The following is an 11,720-nucleotide window of genomic DNA, read 5'->3' as shown; positions in this document are numbered from 1 at the left end:
TTCCACTTTCTGGTTGCCAGCACGACCCCAAATGCCCTCTTATCCAACAGAAGCTGTCTTCTTTCTTTAAAAAATGAAGTGCAGGTTAATTGCTTATTTGTATCTTGAGAGATCAGAAGAAAACAACAGGGTTATGTTAAAAATGTATTTATTCTTTTTGTATATATGTTACAATAATTTTCAGTAATCTGAAGATACCAGTTTTTTGATGTCGTGCAATAACTGCCTATTCAGGCTAAATATATTTGTATCAGTTTTTGTGTTACTATGCTTTTGTGTGATGGAGTAATTTGATGAAAATTACTTAATTGTAAGTATAAAGTTAGTAGTGTTAAATAGTACAAAAAGTCTGAACACTAAAGCATTAATATAATGTGACCCTATTTTTTCATTTAGCAATAGCATGATTATTACTGCAATTTCAATGCATTCAAAATAAAAGGCTGCAGGTCTGGGATGGATTCAGTGTTTTTGAAAGCTGTTAAAATAATGATAGATATTTCTGAAAGAAAATACGTTTTCCAACATACTGGTGGTCTGGGAATAAATTCTGATTTTAAGAGCACCAAAATACATATTTACTTTTAAAAAGACAAGGGTCCAAATCTTATTTGAATAAATATTCAGTTTGTCATTGTCACATTCTGTTGGTATTAATGAATGGTATCTTCTGGACAGCTACATTGCACAGGAAATAGCTACTTTTCCCACTGACATTAAAGAATATATTTTCTTAAGTGTCAGAGATATTTAGTTCTATTGAAATTCAATTCTTTTCACAATTTTGAACCATACCCCTTTAAATTGGTTGTTCAGGGGCAGTTTAGCACAAAGCACATTTACATTCACGTTTTCACCCTTCTTTGCATCCTCATCCATCAAGTTCAGACCCTCTGAGTTTTTATTGTATTTTTATTGAAATGTTAATATATAATGAGAGAGTGCAAAAAGCTGGAATATGTGAAAGGAAATAAATCACTGCCACCTAAAATATTATTCTGAGGAATTGAAAAGAGGACATGGATCTTTTGCTGCTTCTGTTCAGATGCTGGCTTTTAGAAGCTGATGATATTGCATCTGCTGTATGTGTCTGTATCTTGAGCCTGGTGGGTTATTATTTTCCCATTATAGCTGTGTTCCTGGGCTGTTCTAGAATAGTAACACAGGTTTTGCAGACTGACACCACAAATTATGTGGCAGTATTAAACTATCTTTACTCTTGGTGTTTGAATAACAGAAGGAGGTCAATAAAACAGATGAAAGTTGAGGTTTATAGAGACAGTTCCAGCTAGAAAGGCAGAATGATGTGTTGCATATTCAACAGCAGGCAGATTGTTCCCATGAAAATGAATATTCAGGAATGTCTTTATTAATGAAACAGGACAAAGTTAAATAGAAAAACAACACTTTTTTCTGAAAAACAAGTAATTTCCTAGGTGTGTAGGCAGCTCCTGCTATTGCCTTTTCTTTCCATAACTCCATTTTGTGCAGTGTATTTCCAAACTCTCTTTGTGTGATGATTTCTCTTGGAATGAGTGTCTCCTAATGTTTGTGGCTTGACATTTGTGTTTGATCTCTGAGATTGCTGCAGAAAGTTTAAAAATTAATAAATACTCTATTTTCAATCCTCCAAACAAGGTTTTTCTTTTAAGCCAGGTAGCTTGGAGGAGTCCAGGTGGACTGCGCTGACACATCTGTGTTTATCAAACTGCTGTGCAACTTGTGGAAAAGAGAGCAGACTTTTAACAGGGCTGACTTGCTAGGAAAACATCCATTATTATTTTTGACTGCTGACTGGCATTAACGATATTTGAATCTCTATTGCCCAGTACAAGTTATCTGTTCCAGGCTTTGCAGAAGTCTGACCAGTTTCCAATTCCCCAGCCACAACTTTTATTGCTTACAACACTGTGGTAACACTGAGAACATTTTGTACTTGGAGTTTCCTTAGATTGTTGAGATTGTAAAGAAATTTATAGTAGTTCAGAGAGCTTCTCAGCTAATTTTCTGTGCCTGTTGACCTGAAACTAGATGTTGCCATGCATCTTCTTTCATTACAGGCTATGCAATTCTGTTCTCTTTTAAATGTAGCATAAAAAATTTAGAAGCAGACATTAATTTTATGAATTGGTATTTGTACTACCTGTGTAAGGCACCTGGCATATGCCTTGCTTTCAGAATTTGTTTTTAAGAGCATGCTGTTGTTGTCTGACCCCATTGCCTATTTGATTGATTCCTTCAATGTCTATTATCAGCCACAGGCATTATAGATATTGTAACGTGTAATATAAATTTTGCTTTGTACCTTTTTTTAATGCTAGTACATTTTATTGATGATTAATAATTAATAACTGCCTGTTTTGTTTCCTTTGTTTTCAAATCTACTGCATTGCTGGCTTCCAGTAAGATTTTTTTTCCAGTGCTTTCAATTTGAAATGTAGTATTCTTGGCAGGGATGTTTTTACTATTATACATACATAGGAAGGGAAAGAAGGAAAAGGTTTTGGGGGATGGCTACTTAAAAATTCTTGTGATTTTTTTCTTAATAGTTTTATTTTTTTTTAAATTTCAGAAGAAAGAAGTTGCAAAGTACATTGAATTAAATAAATATTGTATTAAATCATAATAATACAAAAAATAACACAAACCCAAGAAGCAGCAATTTCTCTATTAAAATAAATATCTGAAAAATAGGCTGATTATACAAGAGAGGTTTTATTCAGGGGGAAAAGAGTAAAGTCAAAATTTTTCTCTATTTTTAGTTTTAAGTTTCAGCTTCCTAACTAAGCACAGAATTCATGCAAATGAGGGAAAGGTGAAGCAATTGAATAATTTGAAAGTGAAACATTGTGTCTCATCTTGGAATCAGGAGGGAATTCAAGGAACTATTTGATTTAGACTCTCTTTCAAAATCCAAGGAACTATTTGATTTAGATTCTCTTTCAAGTTTATTAAATAGGATTTTTGAGTTTTGGAACTTGCACTGGAAAGAGTTCTAGCTGATGTTACAACTACCTGCTCTTCTTAAGGCATTGTGCTTCAGCTTGGAGGCATTTAAGGCAAGGTCATCTGATTGGGAGCTGACCAGAATTGATTTATTATGTGGGTTGTTGTCTTGTGTTTCAGGATCTGTGGAGAGCCAGACTTGCTAATTATATATCTTAACTTAGATTGAAAGAAATATTTAGTAATACTTTAGTCAGAAATACCAGAAGAAGTTTTACAAAAAGCAGATTTAGAGTGACATTCTGTGCTATCAGCAATCTTTCATTGTGCATATGTGGCCCATATGGCAAGGCCAGGCACTTATCAATGTGAGGAACAGCAGCAATCTATTATTCACACTGGAGGCTCACTTTGTTCCCAACTTTAAACCACTCTTCTGGAAAACAACTTGGTCTTCCTGAGCTGACAGATGTAGAGGGACTGGTATGTGTAAAAGCAACTAATGGACCCATATCCTCTACATTGATTTAATTATTCCTTTTGGTGTTATGTCTCTAAAATGTGTCTGACCATACTTAAACTTGATTACAGTTTAGCTGTGCACCAGGAAAAAAAGGTACTTGGCTTCCCTTGGCAAGGCACTCCCTGAAACCCTCCTGTGTTTTTCCTCATCTTCTGCCCCATTTTCCCCTTCAGTTGCCTCTTTCTAGAACTGAAATTGTGTTCTCTGGATTTTAACACACAGGGCATTCTCCTTTTTACTGTTCTGACAGGAAACACGTTAAAATCCTCATGATAAGTTTCATCTTGCGTTTTTTTCATCTTTTATAGGAAAATTTTCTGATCCAAGTGATTTCCTTCCTACTTTTTATCATTTCTTTCCTGTTCCTGTGCATTAATTTTGATGCAATTTCTCACATTCTTCCCTTTCAAAGAATTGATATGTTATAGGAACCCTCCATGTGGTCACTCCAATGAAAAGCAACATGGATGATGCACTTAGTTTCTCTACCCGGAGTTCATCCATCTGGTTTTGGTCTAGAAGGCCACTAGACCCACATCTAAATAGTATAAAAAGCCTCAGGATCAATTAATGCAAAGGAAATGAAATATTTAGTTATAAAATACGTGGAGGCACAGTCTTCCAATAATGAATTGTACCCCAGGAGATGCTATGAATAGTCCTGTAAAAAAGAAAAATATAACTGTTAATAAAATTCTCTGTCTTCACTCTTGAAGTATGAAAGGCTGGATACTTGGTTCTTTTGCTTGGTTATTTTTTTCCACTTGATTTTGGAAACAAATCACATGCAAACCAGCAGTTACTAAGTTGCATAAAGGTTTGCAGAGTGACAGAAACACTGCTCGTTCTGCTATTGCAAATAGCAGTTCTTGTGTTTCAGTGCTGAAAGTTTCCATTTCAAAATACTTTTAGAAACACACAAAGGAAAACTATTCAATTTTCTAGAATTTTTCCGAATGTAATATTTCTCAATAACTTCATGCAGTTCAGAAATAGAATGATGTGTTTGCAATACACTCAGGACAAGAAAAGAAATTAAAGATATTATGGGATGGCTGAAATAAGGAGAGCTAGGTCTCCTTGTTTGGAGTAGATATTATTTCTGAGAAATAAGAGCATGAGGAATGCCATCTGGGCTATGGAAATCAGCCATTAAAATGATTACAGTATCAAAGAAAACAACCTACTAACCTTTAGCAGTGTAATGAGTATCATTGATATCCCATCAAACAGGGTGGCAAACCCAAGGGGTTTTGAGAGCAAGAAAATTCTCCATTGAGAGGAACAAAACTCTCCTGTTTTATTAATGGCTCCTGGTCTTCATCTGGTGTAAAAATCCTAGCAATGCAAAGCTGGTGCTGAGTTACCATCCCAGCCTCCCCAGTGATGGAATTTTGTGTTGACAGGTGCAAATGTAAAACCTCCCACAGACTTTCAGTGATCTGTTCCTTAGATAGCTGGGGTTTCTCTTGGCACTTAAAGAACCCTGTATTCTTCTCTGGAGATATCAAAATATTGACTGTGACAGCAATACATATACCACAAGCTGTACAAACTGAATTTGTGTCACATCACCTGAGAGAGGTGATACAGAGCCTGATAACCATACTGAGCATTCCCAGCTGTGGGAAAGCTTTTCTGCTCTGCTGAGAACAAGGAATGCCCAGATGGTTTGGAAATTATTAGAAAATAATTATCATTTTAGAGTGCAAGTCTTTTAACTTAGCCTGGTGAATGTGTGTCTGCTTCTCTCTGAGATGATGACAAACTTTAACCAAAGAGAACAAACTGATTCTGCTTGTCCTACCTGGGTGATGCATCTGTGCCCAGGAGAGGGTGTTACTGAATCCTTCTCTGTTATTTACCCTCCTGATAGCCATTTTAGCTGTAAATACAGAAAATATGGGAAGTAAAAAAAACTGTTTTCATTAATTTAACACTGGACTCTGGGAAATGAGCAAAGTTTTCAAGTGTGACCTTCATTTTTAAGTTGCTCGTGCTTTACAGCTATCTAATATTAGCCATTTGCTTTTTCTGGTTTCAAGGGAATTGGACACCTGCTTTTTCTACCAATTACTACTGAAAATAAAGTCTAGATTTGTCTCAAAAAAGAACCCCTCTGGAAACCAAGTAATGAAATTTGAGACATTTTTGAAATATGACTTTTAATTTCCTGCACTTCAATGTCCCCATCTGTACAATGGCCATCACAGCTGGATGTTGAGAAGGCTTGTCAGCTTAGTAATAAACTGGAAGGAAGTCATTAATACTGTTCTCAGATTGCACTATGAAAACTCAGAGAGTAAAAGTCCATGGTAATTCCATTACCCCATGGAGCTCTGTTCCTGCTGCCCTGTCAAGGGAAAGACTGAATTTCTGTACCCCTTCAATGGGCTTGCCTCTAAATCTCACAGATATTGGGTGCTGTGCAGAAACTCAATCTCCATGGCAGCTAAGTGCCTCTGGTGACTGTAATATTTGTCAGCACAGCCTTAAGGGATCTGTACTGTCCACTAAAGGATCCAGTGGAAATGATGGATGTCTGCTCACACTGCACATCTCCATCCTTTCAGGTCAATCCATCAGCATGTGTGCAGGAAAAAAGGAATACGTGATAGCAGTGGCCTCTATCAATTACACAGAACTGGGGCTCTCTGTGGGGAGCTTTTCCAGGCCCATATTTGTCCCCTACAAAATGGTTGGGATGTTGGTCATGTAGAATCTACTGTGTGTCCAAAAATATCCCACTGTGAACTTGCTGGGCTGGCTGTCAAATACATTGAACTCGTCTAATTGGAATACTGGCATTGAATAGTAAATTCTTGGGCCTGTATTTACCTTTGCAGTGTCTAATTAAATCTCTGTGAGGTTGGTCCTTCAGGCTTCAGGTTTGTAGGAGCTATGAACCAATTTCTTCATTCTCTGTTAAATTCTGGGAGTCTCATTTTAAAAATTATTTTTTGTGTGTTGAAATTTAGATAATTTGAACCTCAAATAGCCTTTGGATCTTACATAATTTTCTCTGTGAGTTTTGATGAAGTAGTGAGCTTGCAAAAAAGGTGAAATTGTTTAGCTGACCAGCCTGTGCAGGCCTGTTTTTGAATAAAACTCTCTTCAGCAACTGAAGTTTTGTGGATATTTTGATGATACAAGTGAAAGGCACCTTGTCCACGCACCAGGGCAGCTCACCGTGCTTTGCTGGGAACTGCAGACAGAGGCAGATTGTACAATGCTGGACAGCTTCCAAGGCATTTCCTTCTGTGCACCTGTGCTCCAGGTACAGTGACCCATTCTTTGCCTATTTGACATGGAGCTAATTTATATGGAACTCCATTTACAAAAGATTAGGTTTTCGCACTCTTGATTGATCAGTCTCAGGTCTCTCAAAAGTATTGCACTCTTGCGATGTGTCTGCTCAAAATCACAATAATATAGGTTTTTGGTCATTAATAGTTTCTGATTGACAGCTCTGAATTTCTTGAGCCTGAAATAGCCTGAATTTCAGATTTCTGAGCTTTACAAGCCAGAGTAGGAAATTGCATGGAGAAAAATTTCCAGTTCTAAGATAGGACTAGAGACAGAGGAGGTAAAACAAACCTAAAACAAATTGATTTTCTTCTAAGTAAGGTTCTGACAAATTCGTTTATTTCACTTGTTTTATTTGAAGGCAGAGTACAGTACTTTGATAAATAAAATTTAAAAAAATAGCAGTAGAAACAGTTGTCTTCTTTTTATTACCTGTTTGACTCATTATATTATTGCCTGGAAAATCAGCAATAATGGGGCAATATCAAGGACAACTTTACACACATTTACCCTCTTATGTAGAATGGCAAGTACATTTATGTTTAGGGTATTGATTTCCTGGATTTATACAAAATAATTCCACCCCCCATATGTTTGTAGGTGACTGTGATAGTTCTTCATAATCAATATCTAAACAGTGTTTATTAATTTCTGACTAAATTTCATGAACCCATCTCTGTTGAGAACAGATGTGCTGCAACTGGGGTACAAAAGGAAAGATTACATGCTTGGCCCTGCTATTGTGTGGTGGGGTAAATGAGCTCCAGTGGGTGGTGGAGCTGAACCCACCCAGTCTGACTACGATTGGTGATATAAACCAGGTAATTAGAGACATGGTAATTGGAGATGTGAAAACCTCTCTAGCAGAGGGACACGTTTAAGTGGTTGTGTCTTTGGAATCTGCTTGTGGAAAGAAAACTGTATTTAAATACCATCAGATTTCATTAAAAAAAGCCATTTGTCCATCAGGGAATAGAATGTTATAATTCATATTCTGAAAACAATGCTGAATTTTAGATCCATATTTGGATCAAAATCTAGCACCATCTATTTCCATTTCAAAGCCTGATTAGATACATAACCAGAGCAGCAGCAAATCTACTGATATTACAGCAGTTACTGATTTTTTATATTTGCACGATTTCAGAGTAATCTCAGGGATAATAAAATGTGAAAAGAGAGGCACTGTAAGTGACCTGAGGTCATCATGGTAGTGCCAGTTAGGAAAAGCAGATAGAATTTTTTTTTAATATTGCATTTTATAGGCAGTTGAAAATGCTCCCAAACAGCTTCCCTCATGAATACAATTCTCTTTTTAATAACCTGTGGACTTTCAGAAAACATGGGAAAGCATGGTTGTTCTGGAAATGCATTTCTAGGCAAAGCATAGTGATGTATTCACACAGTATTTTTGTAACACAGGAAGAGCTACAGGAGAGTAGCACAGGAAGATTGTTCTGAATTGCTCCTCTCCCTATCTAAGGTGTGAATGAATAATAACTCCACCATTTTTTAAGGATTACTCCTGATTTGGATGATCAAAAGAAGTTTTTAGTTTTTATTTTTAATTTAGGACTGTAGTTCAAAGTTAAAGTTTATATAAAAGGTTATGATAGATCAGTATTTGCTTTATTCCATCCATTAGTATCAGTGTGTAACAGGTTCATTCTGAGTTTAGGCAGGAAATTCAGGCAGTGAAATCTCCACTGTGCTTTGTGTTTTATAAGTAGAGAAAAAACTAAGTAAAAGCAAGTGCAGAGTAAGAGCCTCATGAAAGAAATCTATTCTGAGGAGATCTCCCTGTTACCAGGTAAAATGGGGAAAAGATGACATCAGTTGCAACACAAGTACTCATTGAGGGAATATTACAAATGACAGAATCCATGAAACAGGACCTTCTGGTTAGGCTGCCAGTCAGCCTTTTCTAATGGTCGGAAAAATGGGAGAACAAAGGCCTGAATTTAAAGGAGGCTTCAGCAAAGCAATTGCAGTAGTCAATTACTTTAGCTGAAACAGGGTGATAAGAACCAAAAAAGTGAATACTTGCAGGCTATTTTTATACTTTAGAGTTGTATTTTCTTCTTTTACACATCTTTCTCATCCAAAACCTCAGTCAAAAAAAGACATTTTCAAGATTTTTTTCTTCATTCCTGGCTGGAATGAATCTCTACATATTTATGTGAAAGAGACATTTATATGTCAGAGGAAAGGTAGACTGAAGTCTGTTTACAGAAGATTAATTTTTATAGGAAGATAAATCTTGTCTCTGTTTTACAGACAAAATTAACTGGATTTGTTTGCCTAGAATATCCAGGTCTAGAAAAATCTCAAAGATTTTCTTTTATAATTAGTGTGTTGTCTGTGGTGTATCTGTTATTGTATGAATAATTTATATAGATCTGGAGTCCCACTCTATATTTTATTGTCATTTGGACAAAACTAGTAATTTTTCAAAATGACAAGCCAGTCATATGGTTAAAATCTGTTTTTCTTTTTTCCTGGCTTAAATCACTCTGGATGCTCTTTAAGTCCATGTTATGGCCCTTGACTCCACTGTCTTGGTGCAGAGTTTGCACTTCATCTGTGTAGCCTCATTGCCTTGAGATTTTGCCTGAAAATTATAACTGAAAGGTGCTGGAAACTCAACCTGGGCACTGATTGTTTGTGACAAGCAGGGTAGAAATGGGCTTCCAGTCTACATCTGTGAGCCAGTAAAAATAAAAACCCTACTCTTCAGCAATACTGCGGAATCACTGAATATCTAAAAGCAGTTACACTGAATTTATAGTTTCGGATTTTAAGTTTTTCTTTTAACTTCCTTTTAACTATGAAAGTCCTGCTCTTGGGACACAAAAATTTTTCACATTTCCAAATGGGAATATTTTACATAAGAGGGTCCTTCAAAGCAGGGCAGTGTCTTGCACACCTACAAAACATTCTGCATGCAGAGGTTTCCCTACACATGACAACTCATGGGTTAGTCCAGTCCCGGAGCTGCAATGCCCTTACAAATGAGATCATTCAAAATTGCATCACCTGTCTCATTGCACTCACACTCACTGCTATTGGGAAACCACGTTTTGCATCTTGTACAGCACAAAAACCCTGGTGCAGGGAAGGCAGGTCAGGTCCCTGGCTGACCCGCACACCTTTCCCACTCTGAAGGTGCAGAGAGGCACTGGGACCTTAAATGAAACCCTCCAACTTGGATCAGTCCATCGCAGGATGGAAATGCAGCTGCCTGTGCTGGTTTATGGGGCACTGCTCCCACAAGTGCATCCTTTTGAAGTAAATTCTGTTTTCTCCTAAAACCGCTAAATAACTATCAAATGGCATTGTTCACTGTATGAAGGATGCCTAAGGAAGTGGATCTTCATTCATACAACTTTGATTTTTAGATCATTATATGTGAAGCTTATGAATCTTTACCAAACTACTTCATTCACTGAAACCCAGAATTGATTTCTTTTTTTCACTGTGAGGCTTGTGCTGAGCAGATCAATGTTTAAGCATGTCTGAAAACAAGGGTCATAAATCACCTACTTTAGTACAAACATTTGGGATTTCAGTACCAAGTTTTTAAAGCCTGTAGGGCTAATATAACATAAGGGGTATATCTAGTTATTATGCTGCATTTTCCTCTACTAAAATCTATGTGTGCAACTAGGAGAGGTTTCACTTGTTCTATTATTTTGTTTTGGCTCAAGAAATTTACTGGCTTTTATTAAAATGAAAATCAATGGAAAAATATATCAGATTTTTTTTTTTTTAGTTTTTATGAAGTGTTATGTATGTCCTTTATGAAATTTAGCATTTACCTTATGTTGGTTTAAACATTTACTTAATTTGTATTCCATTCCCTCCTAAATACCTTGCTTGGAGTAAAAGCTTCACTATATTAGATATGACGGAAATGTGAAGGAAGAGGACAATCTGGTTTTACCATCTGTTACTTGGTCTTGTGAATATGACTTATATGGCTCAGTTTCTGCAACATATACAGTTCCTATCATATTAAAAGCAGTGTTTCTTATTAACTAGACACATGGAAGCCCTTGCCTAAAGTCTTAAAGCTACAAGTATTGGAATCATTCTTAGAAAGAGGCTGCTCTCTGTGTAAGGTTGTTTTGTGTGAGTTTGTGTCTGCAAGGAAGAGCTGCAGGTTAAAATGCATTCTGGAAAGAGCAAAAGAAAATGACAATTACATCTCTATGAATATGGAAAAACTTCATGTACAGCTGGTCAATTTGTTTCTCTTCTGAGACATGAACTATAAAGAACAGATTTTGTAAGGCATACCTCCCACAGAATTCCCTGCTCCAGGGTACCTGGCTTCCCTTGGGTGTTGTGGTGCTTGGGCTTTCCAGGTGGCTCTGCCATTAACTCAGTGACCAAACTTCATTAGCTTGCACTTGTGTTTCAAGATGTTAATAATGCATAACTTTGCTTTTTCTGGTGGGTAAATTAGGATAATGGTAGCTTAATTTGTTGTCAGTGAGCAGATTTATAGGATTTTGCATAATTGCAAAAGATGCAAGTTGCCCATGCTCTGGAATGGGAGAAGAAAGCTTTCCTTGTTTTGAGAGTCATCTTCTGTATTCACAAATTAGAGATTGTTCTTAACTTTGTTTTGTGCCAGACTTGTAACTCCTCAACTCAAATATTCTAGGACTGTCTTATTAAATTTTTTAGGTTGTTATTTTATTTTACCCACACTCTTAATGAAACAAAGTTTTACTTTCTAATAGAGCTCAAGTTACATAGAAAATCCTTAAACAATATGGATAGCAAAAGTTAATTATGCAAATAATTCAAGTGCTCCACTGAGACCTGAGGAGAGTCAGACTCAATTAATGAACAACAATTGAAACCTCATAGTTCTTATTGTGTTTGGTTTTTACTTGGAAAAATAGTTTTTGAATGAATATGACAATTATTTAATATT

The sequence above is a fragment of the Ammospiza nelsoni genome, chromosome 14 (assembly GCF_027579445.1).
Source record: "Ammospiza nelsoni isolate bAmmNel1 chromosome 14, bAmmNel1.pri, whole genome shotgun sequence".
Classification (NCBI taxonomy): Eukaryota; Metazoa; Chordata; class Aves; order Passeriformes; family Passerellidae; genus Ammospiza; species Ammospiza nelsoni.
The sequence above is the reverse complement of the archived record's forward strand: the minus strand, read 5'-3'. Positions refer to the sequence as shown.